The following is a 17,464-nucleotide window of genomic DNA, read 5'->3' on the forward strand; positions in this document are numbered from 1 at the left end:
AAAGGACTTAAAGGTGGTATCAGGAGGAGGAGGAGGAAGGGTCGTCCCTCTCTGGGGCTCCCCAGCCTCAGCTTCTGCCTCTGCCCCCACCTTCAGGCCACCTCCAAACTTTCCCTTGGTCTCATGCAGGACACTAAGGGGCTCCTGTCCCCCAAATATTTCTTACCCTAAATTGTAATTCCCTTTCCTGGGATAAGATGATCTCATTGAGGCATCAGGAGGAAATCAAGTTGTCTTTTATTTTAAAAGAGAGGAGAGGTGTTGACCCATGTTAACCTATATGATGTTGAATTTTTTTGAGATCAGAGAAGACATTTAGTTGGAGGAAGACACCACATAGTACAGTCACACACTGTCTAGGGTTAACTTCGTTAAGTTTCTCCCACTTTTCATAGTTTGATTCCTTCACTTAAATAACTTTATTTTTTTTGAGACAGATTCCTGCTCTATCACCCAGGCCAGAGTGCAGTGGCATGATCAACTCGCTGCAGCTTCAAACTCCTAGGCTTAAGCAATCCTCCCACCTCCTGAGTAGCTGGGACTACAGGTGCCTCGCTTGGTTAATTTTTACAAATTTTTTATTTTTGTAGAGACGTAGTCTTGCTATGTTGCCTAGGCTACCTTCAAACTCTTGGCCTCAAGCAATCATCCTGCCTTGGCCTCCCAAAGTGCTGGGATTATAGGTGTGCGCCACCATACCCCACCTATTTTTAAAAATCACCCATTAATACCCAGAGAAAACCAGTTATCATCTTAGAATTTCTTTCCAGTGTTTTTCTTTCTTTTTCTGTTTGTATTTAAAATGGGATCATACTTTGGATGTGTACGTGCGTCTGTATATACCCTTCTTTTTCACATTTCCCCATATTATTCTCTTAACACAATTTTAATAGTTGCATATCTCCTTTTCTGGATGTTCTATTATCTATGTAAATATTTTTTATTGTTAGACATTTAAATTGCATCCAATTTCATTATTACAAATCCTATTATAATTAATATACTTGCATCTAAATGTTTTATAATCATTTTATATTATTTCCTTAGGATAAATTTTTAGAGTACAATCACTAGAAGACATAAACAGTTTTTTTTTTTAAGGAATCTTGATACATACAATTAAATTATTTTCTCAAAGTTTTAGCTTGCATACTCCCATCAGTACTTATTTCTTCTTTTTAACACGTGCTATTATGACATTTCAAAATCTTTGCCAATTTGATAGATTTATTTATTGTCTTCTCCATTATTAGTATTTCTTACTCCATTAGTGGTTTGTTATCTGGATTTAAAAAAAAAATCACAGGGATTTAGTCTTTTCCTTATTTCCTCCTATTTGAACCTAAAGGTTACCTAAAAGCTCCATGATTTTTCATAAACAAAATAAAATATTCTAACCATTCGTAGACTGACTGGGTGGAAGGCAGTGACCATTTCTGTGTGTTTATAAAACAAATGTTCATAAACCAAGGACTACCTTTATTTTATTAGCTGTGGCTAATTTTGTGCAGTCTATGAGAATTTTTACCACTCTAAGAAATGTTTCTATCCCATGCTGCGAGGAGAGGGTAGGACCTCTAGGCACATCTTACCATAGCTCTTCCTGCCTCAAAGGCAAAAGCAGGAATGCCTTGGTTTATGTTATGCACATGCAGACATGTGTAAACTTCTAAAGTCTAAGGTACAGAAAACAGCAGTTGTGACCCTAAGTCACCTTATTTTAGTGTTCACAAGACCAAAGTTCCAAGAAATCAAGGTGTAATTTAGGCTGACCTAATGAATACTCAAGCTTCTCTCATTTTTACCATCTTCATTAGCCATTATGCAAATATTTTAGAAAAGGTAGAATCTAGTTTAGAATTTTTTTATGATTGCAAACTTGATGATAAAAACCTCTTTTGAGCACAGGTCATTCAAAGCAACTCTAGCAATCTACTTGGTGGGCTGTAATTTCCAGTTGTTCTGGGCTAGAAGGACAACTGATCTCCTTTCCACCTGGCTCTTCCCAAGTGAAGACCTGTGACAGGATGTTCCTCACTTTGCACAGTTCTTCATCCTGCACTTAGGAGATATTTGATATTTCTAAATTAGACAGGCAGATGCTTTGAGGTGAAGTGCCTGGTACATACTAAACACTCAACAACATTAGCTGTTATTATGATTATTAAGTGAGCAGAACTCCCCAGTTCGTGCTACTTGGTAAAAGAGGAAACAAGGGTAGGTTGGGCAGGGAGGGCAAGATTGACAAGTAAGAAGGCAAACATGGGAACACAGGCTGGTAAAGTGGCTCCTTTTGTTTACAGAGGGATAATTCAATGCAATGTAAGAATGAAGACTTTTATAATGCTGAGTTATGAGTTATTTTTTAAAATTTTATATTAAACAAAAAAGAATAAATAATTTACTCTATTTGATATTTGAAAAAAGTAGGTGCCAATCATTTGAGTCTCCATTTATGTCATTTATCTAAAGCTCATTTTCAAATACAGTTAGCCCTATTTAAAAAAGCTGCATTGATCCATTCAATTTGTGCTGGCCATTCTCATTCACTAATACCTCTGTATTTTTGTGTAATTCCAAATATCACTAGACTCAATGAACACAAATTCAGAAAGAAAATGCCCTACAAATTTCCTAAAAACACAGTTGCTCCTAAAAGTTAAGAAATGGGGATTAGTAAGTTGGTTTTATGTTCATTGACTTGTTTTCATTTCACCTGGAGAGAGCCATTGCTAATTAGTAGTTAAGTTAAAATTCCAAGAGCAGAATGCAGAGCCACTTGTCTCCAAATCCTCCACTGCAGAGAACAGGACTCCTCCTCATTTCACTAAGAAAATGTTCAAAGGCTTTTTGGATAGTCTCACCCAACTAGGGAATGGAAGACTGCTTATTTTCAAGGCTGCTTTATTCTAGTGGTTGAGGAGTAAACAAAGAGCACAGTAAACGTCTGGGAATGTTTTCAGAGGTGACACATAACAAACAGGGAGAAAATAGGCCTTGAGGCAAGATCTGATTTAACTACGCAAATGAGAAAAAAAAACATGCCACAATTCCTATCATTATTCCCAAGTTCTGCCACCACAAGCTGATGGCACTCTGACGTGAAAGGTACTAGTGCCAACAGTCAAATAAAGCTTTGGCAAAATTGAACACCACACAGAAAACAGAATATCCAACTCTCATTGGCAGGGCATTCATGGAAAACAAGTATGAAGATCAATGTGAAATCTTATTTTCTGAAGTACAAAGGCTTCTGTATACAGAACTTCCTACTATCCAAGCTATACTCTTAACCTGCTGCAAAACACCTTGTGGAGGCACATCTTACTCTTCACTAGCATTGTTCACTGCAATGCTTTCCAACCTCTGTTTGCACCAATGTTGAGATCAAGTTTTCTCCTATGTTTCCTCTGCCCCAATATCTTGAGAATATAGATGAGAGTTTCGCAGAAGTTCTAAGATGAACAAAGATGAGAATATCTCAAAAATATTTATAGCATAAGTAACATGGAGAAGTTCAAGCAATGGAGAAGAATAGCGACATATATTCATTCTACTCTGGATTCTGTGACATGTATATAATCAGTCTTAAAAGCGCAGCTTTAAAAAAGTTTTAAAGTTATGACTTTATTCTAAAATGCCGCCAAACCATAATAAAGACAGTGTACAATATATTACTTATGGAAGAAACTGATACCTGTTATCGCTTTGCTAGAATTTGGGCTTAAAAAAAAATAGTTGATAAAAGAATGGGTCAATTTAGTGGTGATTTGCCTCAAGGATAACTCCTCCCACTTCCTACACAAAATAAGCAATTACATTTAAAAAAATATAGTCAGAATTTTATGGAATCACATCAGTTTTTAATGTATGAATCAGAGAACATAACAATCACTATAAATGTAGCATGGTTATATATTTTAAGTCTCTAGTCCTATTTTCCTTAGTGTAGGCATAAAAGTTCTTAAAGGCTTAGAATTTACTCTTAAAATACTATAAAATATTACTATTTTCATGACAAAAGCAATTTATGAATTTATGGAAAGGGAATATTTATAAAATATGTTAGTAAAAGCACTGTTTATGTTTGTATAGCAACATTTAAAAGTATTCAAAGGTCATTCATTGCTAAAAATATTTAAAGCAAAATAAAAGGGAAGTTAAAAACAGCTTCACTTAAACTTGCAGTTTCTAAAATTTATCAGGACCCAAGAGCCTGGAAGTATCAAAGATTAAGTGGAAATCCATATTCAAAAAAGTTCTGTGGAATTCTTATAAAAAGAAGAGCAGGCAAAGGTCATCGGAGGACATTATTTTAGCTGAAATTCTGAGTATTATTCAAACAGGGGAGCCAATGCTTGGTATTAACAAAGTGCTGTTTTCTACTGCTGAGCTCAGATGACAGCCCACCTCCTACTTGCCAAAATTAGTGGATGAGAAATCATTTCAAGAACTCATCCAAAAACATGAAATGCACTAATAAAGCTTTACTGCCATCCCTCAGTCATCACTTTGCTTGGCTAGGCTAGTGGCCAGCAGGAATATCTCCCTCTACAAAACTGTTTCAAAGTAATGACTTGGAGGAAGTGGTGTGCTGATACCATGAAAAAAAATTCCCTCAAACACAAAGATAGTTCACAAAGCATCTGTATATGGCTCAGAGGAAACAAACAGCTCAGCTCATTTCAACTCAAAAGAAACCCAAGAGACCAGTTTCCCTTGGCCATGGTTACACACATGCAGGCAAACTGAAGGTTGGCATTTATCCAGGGATTTTGATCCATGCCAAAAGGGATGATGAGTTATCCATCCTGAGGTCAAGATGGAATAAAGAAAATACACTGAAAGAGAATCATGTGTCTATAAGAGGATTTCACACCTTCCTCTTCACGAGACAGGGAGGCCTTGACCCCTGCTGGAATGGCAAGTCTGGCATCCCTTCCTGAAGCCACTACTAGATCAGAAGCTCACTCTGAGCCTCCAACACATGGTTTCTCCCCAGCTGAGGTCTTTCCACAGTCTTCCTTCCACAGTGTGGTCCTTAAGGAGCTAAGGAGGGAAGAGGATACCTAAAGCACTTGTTTGTCAAGCTTGAGCTGAAATACATCTAGAATCTTTAAGATGACCAACATTGAATTTTCCATTTTTGAGCATTTAAAAATATTCTTCAAATTAAGGGAATACATAAGCAATAAAGACCATGTTTTACCGGGTTTTGAAAATTATTTAGTTTTCTGTAAAAGCAGTTACTTTTCTGAGAGAACAGGTGGCAACTGCTACCAAAATTTCAAAAAGATCCTTATTTTTATTTTCAAATAACTTTTATTTGACAAGAACTTTGTCAGTAATGGTCTTTAAATTCTTTTCAATCCTGGCTTTGTATTGCTATTTTGAGGTGTTTCTTGCTAACTGGGTTAAGGAAGCCCAAAGAGCCCTATGGTTTTGGTCATCAAGGAAATTTGTCTCACAACTGATGATTTATTTGATTTTTTTTTCATTTTTTTTAAGAGGAAGACAGGAATTAAACCTTTAATATCTGAAACTTGTGTCATTGACCTTCAACTAGATAGTGAAGTTTTCAGTTCAGAACATTTAGGGCCCATGTTACATGTGGGGATAATTAAAATGTTTTAAGTGATGCTTTCTCTTCTTCAAGTGTTGACCATAATATTCAAGCTGGGTACAAGCAGCAGAGATTTTTGTCTGAGCTCAGTCCAAGCTCTGCAGTTTCTGCTGTTTGTCTTTCTAGGTGGCACCAGTCAGTCATCCTCTGCAGCTCATGAAACCCAGCATAACCTTTTGGGCTGATCTGGAAAAACACATTGAGCAATAAGGGTTAGAATACTTTGTGTTCAATGTTTCCAGTGCTACTCTCTGGCCAGGAGAAATACCAAATCATAGGCATCTGGAAAAGAGAGACAGCCCAGAAAGAATGATGATGTTACAAAGCCTGTGAGCACAGACCCCTGGTACACATTCATCTACCTGCTGTCTGCTTAATACTGAGCTATAGGCGTCGGAGCAAATGGTAATTTCTATCAATCATGACTCAAGAGCCGGTGTGGTCTTCAAGTAGCAATGGATTGACTTCCAGGGAGTGAAATGTCATTGTTCTGATCACCTTGTGGACACAGGGAGTGGTGAAAAGTTGAGTCCATGGCAGCATCAGAGAAAGAAGGAAGTGTGGTTGGTCGGAACGCGCAGCCTGTGGTGGTGATGTTCTCCATTAGCATTTCCCAAAGGTCTCACACAGCCATAGGAAATTATTAGGAGGCCCTCAGCATCTCTCTATGTAGTTTAAATATCGTATTGTATTTTCTTGGCCAGTCCATGAATGGAAAGAAGTGAATAAAGATATCAGAAAATAGACAAACTGCAATATGACCTGATGCAGAGGTGGAAAGGGCGTGGTCTGGAAAGGCAGAGGTTCAATAAAAGCCTTTGAGGTTTCCTTTCATTTCCACACTTCTTAGTCACACAATTTCCTTTGTGGATTTTAACGGTAACTAATAAGGCTTTGAAAAGGAATCGAATTGGTATGCTAGGTGGGAAATGACAAAGGTCATCTTGCCACTGCAGCAGGGTTACTTATTTTAACCTTTCTTTTATACTCTTCAAGTCCTCTTTCCAGAATAATTGAAAATCCCATAATTAAAAGACCTTCCTTTGTGCCCACATTCCCCTTCTGAGATCAACTAGAGCTGGGCTCACCCCAACCATGGTCAACTGGACCAGGCCAGCCAGGCCTCAGGCTGGAGAGCACGCTGTGAGCTGGTCTGTCCTGAAAAGCTCAGCACAGACAAGGAAAAGGTAATGCACAAGGCAACTCAGGTCCCTCCTTGTCTCAGAAGTATGAACTGAGGATCAAGGAGGGGCAGGCAGTTAGCACCAGGGAAACAAGAGCAGGCAAAAATGGACAGCCGAGCCAGTCAATCAGTGGACTTAGGAGGAGGGGAGATCTGCCATCTCCTGGGACTGAGGGTGCACCGTGGCTCTTCAGGTACCTGAACCACATCCTAGTCCCAATAATTCTAATAATATTAATACTAACAATAATAACAACAGTAATGATGAACATGTATTGAGCTCTTATTATGTGCTAAGGAGTGTTCTAGGTGCTTTTATAAGTATTATCAACTCATTCAATTCTCACAACCCTGTAAGATGCATCTGGGTGCTGCTGATGCTGATGAACAGACAAGTTAAGTTACTTGACCAAGGCCATAGAGCTTATAAGTGGCAGAGACATAATTTGAGCTCAGGTGGTCTGGCTTCATGCTTCTGCTTAGTCTGTGCCTCCCTGTAGGGCTAGTCCTGAGTCTCCTGTCTCCTTTATTGCCCATCTTTACAATAAAGCCCCTCCTATTAAAGTGGCCCTACAGAGGGTCTTTTACTCTTCTATTGTCTCACAATTAGCATTTTCCTTGGCTCCACTCATTATGAATCTTATTAACTCACACACACACACACACACACGCACACAGAGTTTTTGAGAAAGGGTCTCACTGTGACACACAGGCTGGCAGGCAGTGGTGGAATCACTGCAACCTCAACCTCCTGGACTCAAGTGATCCTCCTACCTCAGCCTCCTGAGTAGCTGGGACCACAGACGCATGCCACCATGCCCAGCTGTTTCTTTATTTTAGATACGGGGTCACACTATGTTGCTCAGGCTGGTCTCAAACTCTTGGGCTCAAGCAATCCTCCCACCTCAGCCTCCAAAGCATGAATGTAGTTTTGAATCCAGTTTTTGTTATCATTTCATGCCACTAAATATTCTTTGAAAGCATGACTTTTAATGACTGCATTATATTCATTTATTTATTTAACACTTACTTAATAACTTATTTATTTAACACTTAACATTAAGTAAGTGATCACTTGAGTCCAGGAGGTTGAGGTTGCAGTGATTGTACCACTGCACGCCAGCCTGTGTGTTAACAGTGAGACCCTTTCTCAAAAATAGTCATCTAGCTATCTCTTACTTTGCTTTTATAATTGTGCTAATGTCAATATCTTTATACACAAATCCTTGTGCACAGGTAGGATTATGCTATAGAATAAATTATAGAAACAGAAGTATTGGATCAAAGAGTTTGAACAATTTAAGTTCACTTGATACACAGTGCAAATGGCCTTTGGGGAAGGCCTAGACCCCCTTTGGCTACATAAAAGCTCCAGGGTCTGGGCATGGTGGCTCACACCTGTAATCCCAGCACTTTGGGAGGCCAAAGTGGGAGGATCACTTGAGCTCAGGAGTTTGAGACCAGCCTGACAGTACAGTAAGACCCTGTCTCTACAATAAATTAAAAAATTAGCCAGGTGTAGTGGTGTCTGCCTGTAGTCCCAGTTACTTGGGAAGCTGAGACAGGAGGACCACTTGAGCCCAGGAGGTCGAGGTTGCAGGAAGCCATGACTGCGCCACTGCACTCCAGCCTGGGCCACGGGGCAAGACTCTGTCTCAAAAAAAAAAAGAAAGCTCCATTCACCATACCCTTGACAACACTGAATGCTGCAGGTTTAGAAAACCTTTATCTTAATTTGGTTTCTTGAATGGGTCAGAATAATGCATACATTTAAACTCTATCCTCCTTAGTAAAATGTCAAAGGGTCATTTGCATATTTAGTAAGAGCAAAACAGGCCTATGACCTACAGTCTTCAACGTTGAGACCACTGAAGTCTTAGAATGCTTTAGAATTTCAGAAATGGAAATTAGAGATCACTGAGTAAACAGCTTCAGTGAATATGTAAGATAACCAAAACTCAGAGAAGTTAAATGACCTGGGTAATATATTTGACTTGCAACTAGAATCTAGGTGTCTTGCCCTGTGATTCATTTCTTTAGAACAGATTCCTTCATTAACCTAATGGAAGCAACAAGCCATTGTTAGTGGGGTGAAAGTATAAGGAAAAAAACTGCACAAGAATATATTTGAAAAAGAAACTACAGTTGTTCTAAACTCTCTTTTATCTTCATAGTACCAAGTTAGAAAAAGTTATTTTATAGGCAAAAGTAAAAATTCACACCTAGTTACTACTTTATTTTCAAGATCCCTGCTAAAATCTACAAATAATTTTTTTCCTAGGACCATTAAATATTCAGCACGTACCCATTATCCTCTTATCCAGCCAACATTTACTAGGTCTATGCTATGGCCAGACCCTGTGCTAGGTGCTGTAGTGAAAGGGGGAAGAGTACCAAGGTAAGAAACGAGGGATTCATTTTAGGGACATGGGAGCAAATCATCACAGTGAGTGTGACTGGGCAGTAACGGGGTGCACATGACGCCATGGGGATGCCGGAGCAATGAACATGGAGGGCTTCACAGAGGAGGGGGCACGTGAGCTGTGCCTGTGCTTGAAAGCAGGGGAATAAGTGGATTAAGATAAAATAAGAAGAATAACGAGTGGAGGGGCAGGGCCCACTGGAGAAGGCTGCTGTCACATGTGGCTAAACACAGCAGCCCGGGAAAATGAGTGCTGGTGGGAGATGAGGCTGGAAAGGTGGTCTGGGATCAGGCAGTGTTCAGGAGTTTGGACTTTGCATGGAGGTGTTAGGACCCAAGTAAGCTGTTTAAGCAGCGATGCCATGGTCAAAGTGGTGCATTACCAAGCTCATTCTAATGGCAGTACGGGGAAGGACTGGAGACTCTGAAGGCAGGAGCTTTATCTGTGTTAGTACAGACAACCAGGTTGCAGGCTTAAATTAGAGAGAGGCAGAATAAATATGAAAGAGGAGATGAGTTTGAGTAATATATATTAGAAAGAAATAATAAGACATAGAGACTAATTAGATGTATGGGTGTCATTAATGAGATAGGCAAGGAAGGAGAAAGGCCAGGTTTTGGATGAAAGGGATTTGTACACATTGAGCTTGAGATCGAGTGAGGTATCAGAAAGTGAATGAAATATCCAGAAAGCGAATGAAAATACAACTGTGGAGATCAGGAGAGGTATAAGCAGAGTCATAGGTCTGAATAATTAGTATACAGCTACAACTCTCCTACCAATCTCCCCCTCCCCTCCACCCCCATCACCCACACACTTGGATACTTCCTCTTGTCTGTATATAGGTAGAACAGCACTGTCCACTAAAAATACAACGCAAGCCCCATGCATATTTTGCAATTTTCTAATAGCCACATTAAAAAAGTGATGTGGAAAACAGGTGACATTAATTTTAAGAATATATTTTATTTAACCTAATGTATTTACAATATCATTTCAACATTAAGATAAAAATTACTAATGAGATATTTTATATTGCCCTTTCATACTAAGTGTTTAAAATCCAATGTGAATTTTCCACTCATGACCCAGGCCATCTCAATTTGGACTAGCCACATTTCAAATGGCCCCTGCTTTGGACTGTGCAGCACTACACAGTAGCCTACCAGGGTGATGAGGCACCAACATGAACTTTTTTAGCCCTTGAAATTTGTGAAATTAAATTAAATGGAATTTAATTTTACTGATGAGAGAACAATGAGGAACCCTGCTGGGCCCTCCAAATCACTGCTGACCCCACCCTCCCTTCTCAGAGGGAGTGCAAAGGGGCAGTGTTACATGCTGTTGGAAGTTTGGGAGACATGAAGCATAGAAAATCATTTCCTCTAAATGTTGCCTTTTAGGTTATTAAATACCCTGACAGCAACCTGACTGAATTTAGAGCCATGAATTTGTTATCTCTTAATGTGGATATATATCTGGTCTCCTGATAAATTTCCTAAGGCTGTTCCTAAACTTCAAATATTTGCAAACTAACTTCATAATTTTGTCATGCCTACATACCACCAAAACTATATGATTTGTTTAATATTTTTATTTAACTCAACTAACCTAAAAAAATCTAAAGACATATTTAGTGTCATCCTAAGTAACTGTATCCATGAAATCATGAATTTTATATGTTATTGTACATTTTTTCTACTACACATTAAAACAAATACCTATTTAAATAAAGAACGTTTATCCATGTCTCCTAAAATCACCTCACAAACCACCTGTGGTATGATTATCAAACTTTGAAAACACTGTTCTTGGGGAAGGGAAAGGAAAGTAACACTATAGGATCCCCTCTCTGTGCCGACAGTGCTCAATGGGGTGCACCTATCCTAACTCACCGAATCTCCACTCTCCTATAAGCAGGCTGATGGTCACTGCTACCCACTGGTTGTCTTCCAGGCTTGCATTTATTCTGGCTGATTAGCACTTGTGTCTGCCCCGCGGTCAGAAATTTTATATGGCAACCTGTATTAACTATAAGGAAATTCTTAACAATTTTTATTTTTGTTTTTAATTTGTGTGGGTACACGGTTTTTGTTTTGATTTTCCAGAGGTTACAGAGCTGGCAAGTCTGGGATTTGAGCTTTTACCTATAAACATCACAAGGCAGAGGCAACTACAACACCTACCATAATGCCCTCCTAAGAGGTGTTCTATTTTTGTTGTTGTTGTTGTTGTTAACAAAATTATTTTCAATTATAAATTATCTTAAAGCCCAAAGACTTTAAGAAATAAGAGTTGGTAAATTTCAATGATGGGGATGTGTAGCACCAAAATGGTTTAAAACAATTGTGTTATATATTAACATAAGTGCTTCTTAGTGTATTAAATAACAAGATCTAGTGGCTAGTCTAATAATTACTATAATTTCAAATGGTAATACATATAAACAATATTTAAAGATATCTGAAATTGTAGTGTGTATTAGTTAGTCTATTGTTGTGTAACAAATTAGCCCAGAACTAAGTAGCTGAAACCAATAAACATTTACTTTATCACAGTTTCTGTGGGTCAGAGATTTGGGCACAGCTTGGCTGGGTACCTCTGGCTCAAGGTCTATCACAAGACTGCATTCAAGGTGTCAGCTGGGGCTGTGTTCCCATCTGAAAGTTTGGGGGAGAACCTGCTTCCAAGTTCACTCACATGTTGTTGGCAGGATTCATTTCCTGACTGGCTGTTGGTTACAGGTCTCCCTCAGTTCTCTGCACATGCGTCTCTCTATAACGCAGCTCTTAACATGGTAGCTGGCTTCCCTGAGAGTGAGCAAGAGAGTGAGAGAAAGCTCCTAAGAAAGAAGCCACCATCTTTTTATACCCAAATCTCAGAAGTGATATCCCATCCTCTCTGCCACATTTCATTCACCAAAAGTGAATTATTAAATCCAGTGCATATTCAGGAGGAGGGACTTATGCCAAGGCATGAATTTCAGCAGGTGGGGATCATTGGGGATCATCTTATAAGCTGCCTGCCACAAAATGAAATAAAACATCTATGAGCTCTATTGGTGATGGTGTCACAGTGCTATTAATGCTATTGCAGTTCGTTGGCTACATTCATAATCAAAGAAATGCAAAATTTCAGCTAGAGGTTAGTGAAAAAGAGGCACTAATTTTCCCATCTAGTTCATAGACTTCAGGTGAGAAAACCCCTGTGTTAAAGGATGCAGTCTATCTTGCACCATCTGAAAAATCAGTCTGGTGCTTTGTGGATGGGCACAGGGATTCCTCACATACCCCTGGAATCCACCATCTGTGGGCATTTACTGTGTTTGTGAAAGATTCTTAAAAAAAGAAGAAAAAAAAAACACGTGGTACTGCTAGTGCAGCTCAGAAATAGATCAACTTTGAAAACTTCCCTCACAGCTGCAAAAGGCAAATGTTTGGCACTAATAAATCAGAATTAGTGGAGCTCAACTAATAATGAACCTTTCATCTCCTCTGGGCAGGTGGTCACCAACTGAACTATGGGAGCAAACAGGCCATGGTTAGATGTAATAACCACATTTCTAATCACAGGTAGGACTAGAGCAGAAAGTGAGTGGAGGAGAAGTCTTCCTGCAAAATTCAAATCTTCTTAAACTTGCGGCCCTCTGAAAACATTAATCAAAATTGTGTTTCTAGGGGCTGGGCTGACCTCTGCTTATTACCTTTCCAGTCATAACCACTGCAGGTATTTTTCTTCCCGCTAGTGAAAAACAGCCTGGGATGCTATCAACAGGCCCCTATCAGAGAACCAGTGAACTAGGGCCACAATTATAGGTTTCAATTTTCCCCTTCTAGATGCCAATCCAAATTTGTCATCACCTGTTCACAGAAAGGCCTTCCGTGTTTCATCTTACTTGGGTGGAAATGGGGTGATATTCAAAATATTTAACAACCAATGAGGCACAGGCACTAACCAATTAGGACAACATAAGATGCTGGAGCAGGGTCCAGGGGCACCCTGTACTGTGCTGGCATTCATCCTTTAGTTGTTGAATTATGGGAGAAGTCTTAGGGGTTCTGGGGGTGTGCTCAGGGGGCTGAGGGTGATGACAATCCGCCAACTGGTTTTTAGGCATCTCATTATTTTAATAACCAGGATGTCTGCACCAGTGCACACAAGATTGAATATTCACTGTGGAGGGGGGCTGGGGCTGCTGCTCCCAAGGGCCCCCATGGAAGGCTACTGGTGTGGAAGCTGACCCCATCACCCTACAGCGTTCTGACAACCGGCACTATGGGGACAGAGCCCTGTCCATTTTTCTGAGCCCTGAGCTCAGGCCAGAGCCTTAAGGTCCTGGACCACTTCCAAGGCTTGCAGAACCCCTCACTCAGGTCTCCTGGGGGCGGCTGGCTGGCAGTCTCCCAGTTACCAGGCGCTTTCTGGGAGCAGCCAGGGACAGCTGCTGCCGGCTGGCATCAATGGGCTTCTGTGCAGCTGACGGTTGAGTGGAAGTTTCCTTGTGGGTTTGATGAAGGGCATGTTCTCAGTCTACAGGTGTCATACCACCCGAGTAGCCTCACCACTGTACAGGATACAGGCCTAAGAAAAGACTTGGCTCATGAATCGCCCCACTTCAAGGATTGGTTTAGCAACTTCCTGAGCTTTCTGAATGAGGTCTCAGGTTTTAGGCTTATCACAAAGGAGATCATTCTGCACGACCTCTTGGTCTGCATTATTTCACTGAAATGCCCGAGTTTGTTTTACTTTACTCCATGCTTCTGGAAAGCAGGCTAGGGGGACTCTGGAAGCACACAGACCTGGGTCTGAATTCCAGCTCTGTGGAATGCATCACCACTTCACTTCACCTCTCTGAATTTCCACCTCTGTCAATGGGGCTCATGGGAGTGCCTGCCTCATAGGCTGGTGGAGGGTCTAATGAGATAATTTAAAGACAAATTTGATAACTGTTTTCTTGTAAGTTGAGGGAAAGATTAATTCAAAACTTTTAGTCTCAGTTTGGGCTAGGAAATGCCAGCGTTATTCCAGGGTACTAATACACGTATTTTAGAAATAAGATGCTTTTTGCTTTCACAAGCTGACTAAAAAGTAAAGACAAAAAAGTGACTTCAGAAGTCAAATGTAACTCAATGGTCTTACATGCTTAGATCCAACCCAGAAGAACTCAGGGTTCTCCCTCCTGAATGAAGATAATATGAAGTTGCATATTTCGATCCATAGTTGGCTGAACCCACAGATGCAGAGCTTGTGAATATGGAGGGCCAGTGGTATCTCCTTTTCTACAGGAAGACGGCATAGTTTATTTCATTAAAATTTGTAAAACTACATAATATCTGTTTCAATGACAAAAAGCAATTTCAATTATATTTAAGATGACATTTACATAAACATAAAAATTATAACCATCTCACAATACTCTCAACTACCTTGACATAAAAGCAGAGGAAAGCTTGATTTGTTAAGGTATTGCTTTTGCCCATTTTGTTTAAAAAAACTTCTTTTTCTTAAAATAAGAATTATGGAATCATTAAGTTTTAAGCAATAAGAAACAAAGTTCGAAGGAAGAATCCTGATTCTTCACTTCTGTTTACCCAAAAGAACATTCTCTCTCTGATTTCAGTCCCAGAAATCAACCACTGAACACATCACTATGCAGAGTCACATTCCATGTTTTTAATGGAAGTTTTAGAAGCTGCAGATGAATTCAGGAGTGATATTAAACCAAGACCATTAAGAAAGATGACTTTTTTCTAGTCATATAGAGTTGAATATAGGATTCTAACTCCTATATTCAGACACATATATCCAACCGCCCACTTGACATCTCCACGTGGCTGTCTGTCTCACAGACATTTCAAACTCACTATATCCCAAACAAAAGTCCTAGTATCTCCCCTCCACCACAAATTGCTGTACTCACAGCCCTCCCCATCTCAGTCTGATGGCATTTCTATTCTTACTACACTTAGGCCACTTCCTATTTTCCTTAACTCCTCTGTTCTGCTTATTATTTTTCAATCCAACTGCCAATCTTGCTGGTTCTACCTTCAAAATAACCAGACTGTAATTACTCCTCACCATCTTTACTGCTAACCCTTGTCCATGGCACCAGCATGTCTCACTGGAGTATTTCAATAGCCTCCTAACTGGTCCCTCTCTTCCACTCTTGTGCTTCCACAGTCTATTCTCAATACAGTGGCCAAAGGGAGCTGTTAAATTTAAAGTCAGATCATTGTCTCTTTTTGGATCAAAATCCTCCCCTCACTCCCAGACTCTGGGGGGAAAGCCAGAGTCCTACCATGACCAGCATGGCCCTCCAGGATCTCACCTCCGAATTACTGGCTCCATGTTACTCCTTGAATACGCCAGGCATGTTCCGCTTCTGCGTCCTCAGGCTTTCCCCATGTGTCTGCATGGTGAATTATCTCACCATTTTCTCCATGACAGCTGCCCTTACCAGCTCACCTACACCCATCCTCCACCACTTTGCTCTGCTCCTCCTTACCCCGCTAGACTTCTTTCTCCATAGCATGTATCCCTTCTAAATTCCTAATATACATCACCTAATATTTTTTAGGTTTATTGTTTTTTGTCCACATCCCTTAACTTGAATATAAGATCCACATGGAAGATAATAAATAAATCTGAATTAAGGGAAAATGCCAAACAAGAAAAACAAAGAGAAAAAACTTTCAAAAAAAGGCCTTATGATTTTCTTTTCTTTTTCTTTTCTTCCTTCCTTTCTTCTCTCTTTCTTTCCTGTCTCTTTCTTTCTTTCCTTTCTTTCTTCCTTTCTCTTTCTCTTTTTTTTTCCCTCCCTCCCTTCCTTCCCTCCCTCCCTCCCTCCTTCCCTCCTTCTTTCTCTCTTTCTTTTTTTTTTTTTGAGACAGTCTTGCTCTGTTACCCAGGCTGGAGTGCAGTGGTGTGATCATGGCTCACTGCAGCCTTGACCTTGACCTGCTGGGCTCAAGTGATCCCCCTGCCTCAGCCTCCTGAGTAGCTGGAGCCACAGGTGAATGCCACCAAACCTGGCTAATTTTTAATTTTTTGTAGAGATGGGGTCTTCCTACGTTGCCCAGGCTGGTCTCGAACTCCTGGCTCAAGCAATCCTCAAGGCCATCTTGGCCTCCTAGAGTCCTGGGATTACATGCATAAGACATCACACCTGGCCGGGCCTTGTGATTTCTAATAGCAGGACCCATGTATTATATCTCATTTTTTAATTTTAATAATGTTTCTGGCATTTTGAAGAGAAGCAACAACAAAGTAGGCCTGACACTTAGGAGAGGCCGCTGTTTACCCTGAAAAGACCCCTAAGAGTGGCATTCTTGGGGAGGGGTAGAACACTACATCAAGCACAGAGCGTTATCACAGAGGTCCCCAAATCTCCCTTTTATCTGGGAGCCAGAGGGATCCAACTCAGAATGTCTGAGTAAAAATTCACAAGAGGCTGTGAATCTACAAAAAAAACGCCATTTCTTTCCAGTGACCATGTCCATTGTCCAGAATATACCTTTCTGAGCTAATAGTACCCAGGAAGTTGACTTAGCATTCAGAATGTGGTTCAGGGGTGTTGGAATCAGTGCTAAGGATGGCTAACCCTTCTGAGGACTGCTTAATCCATGCCGTGGTGAGCCCTGATAATGCATCACAACAGATACTTCACAAAAGATCTTCATCCATACTTACCAATCCACACTCATGTCCACAAGATTCAGGACCTATTGGGCAACCATTGGAAATTTTTCCTGTCTGCTCCATGAGGACCAGTTCATTGCCCACAACCTTTCTCCAGATAGGATGGATTAGCTTTCTATCCATAAAATTCCAACCATATGGCTGTGCTGTCTTCCAGGAATTACTTGGGCTCACTTTGCTGGAGTTCTGGAAGTTCCTCAAATCTTCAATCTGTTACTCTACTCCCATTAGGCACAGATCTGGCCTCTGTAGATCCCAGAGGGGCACCTACTTTCAGATTCCCAAGTCCCTGGGGCCCTTCAACATTTCCCCCTTATGTCACCAGTGTGTAGCCAGGGGCCTTGTTCTACACCCTCTACCATCCTTAATGAGCTACTTTGACCACAGACACATCACCTAAAGTCTCTGGGCCTTAGTTTCCAAATCTAAAAATAAAAGGATATAACTCTCTAAGGTCCCTTCTAGTTGTAAAAAATCCAAGATTATTTTTTACCTACCTCTTTAAGTTTTAAATGATGACAACAGCATCTTTCCTAA

The 17,464-nt window shown here is 40.3% G+C and overlaps 1 protein-coding gene across 9 annotated transcripts in view; it reads right to left on the minus strand.

The window, feature by feature from the left end:
• Positions 1-17,464, minus strand: part of WIPF1 (WAS/WASL interacting protein family member 1) — a 122,941-nt gene that overhangs the window by 51,812 nt on the left and 53,665 nt on the right. For 2 of the 9 annotated variants that reach the window (XM_054549510.1, XM_024243319.3), the window contains 2 exons: positions 14,369-14,508; positions 11,930-12,039 (listed from right to left, as the gene is read on the minus strand). The exons of 5 other annotated variants lie outside the window; for them this stretch is intronic. The gene's annotated coding sequence lies outside the window, so the exon portion shown is untranslated. Of the gene's footprint in view, positions 1-11,929; positions 12,390-14,368; positions 14,509-17,464 lie in introns of those variants that run through there. 2 more of the 9 variants (XM_024243321.3, XM_054549512.2) reach the window with 2 other exon arrangements.

This window comes from Pongo abelii, chromosome 11, assembly GCF_028885655.2.
Source record: "Pongo abelii isolate AG06213 chromosome 11, NHGRI_mPonAbe1-v2.0_pri, whole genome shotgun sequence".
NCBI lineage: Eukaryota > Metazoa > Chordata > Mammalia > Primates > Hominidae > Pongo > Pongo abelii.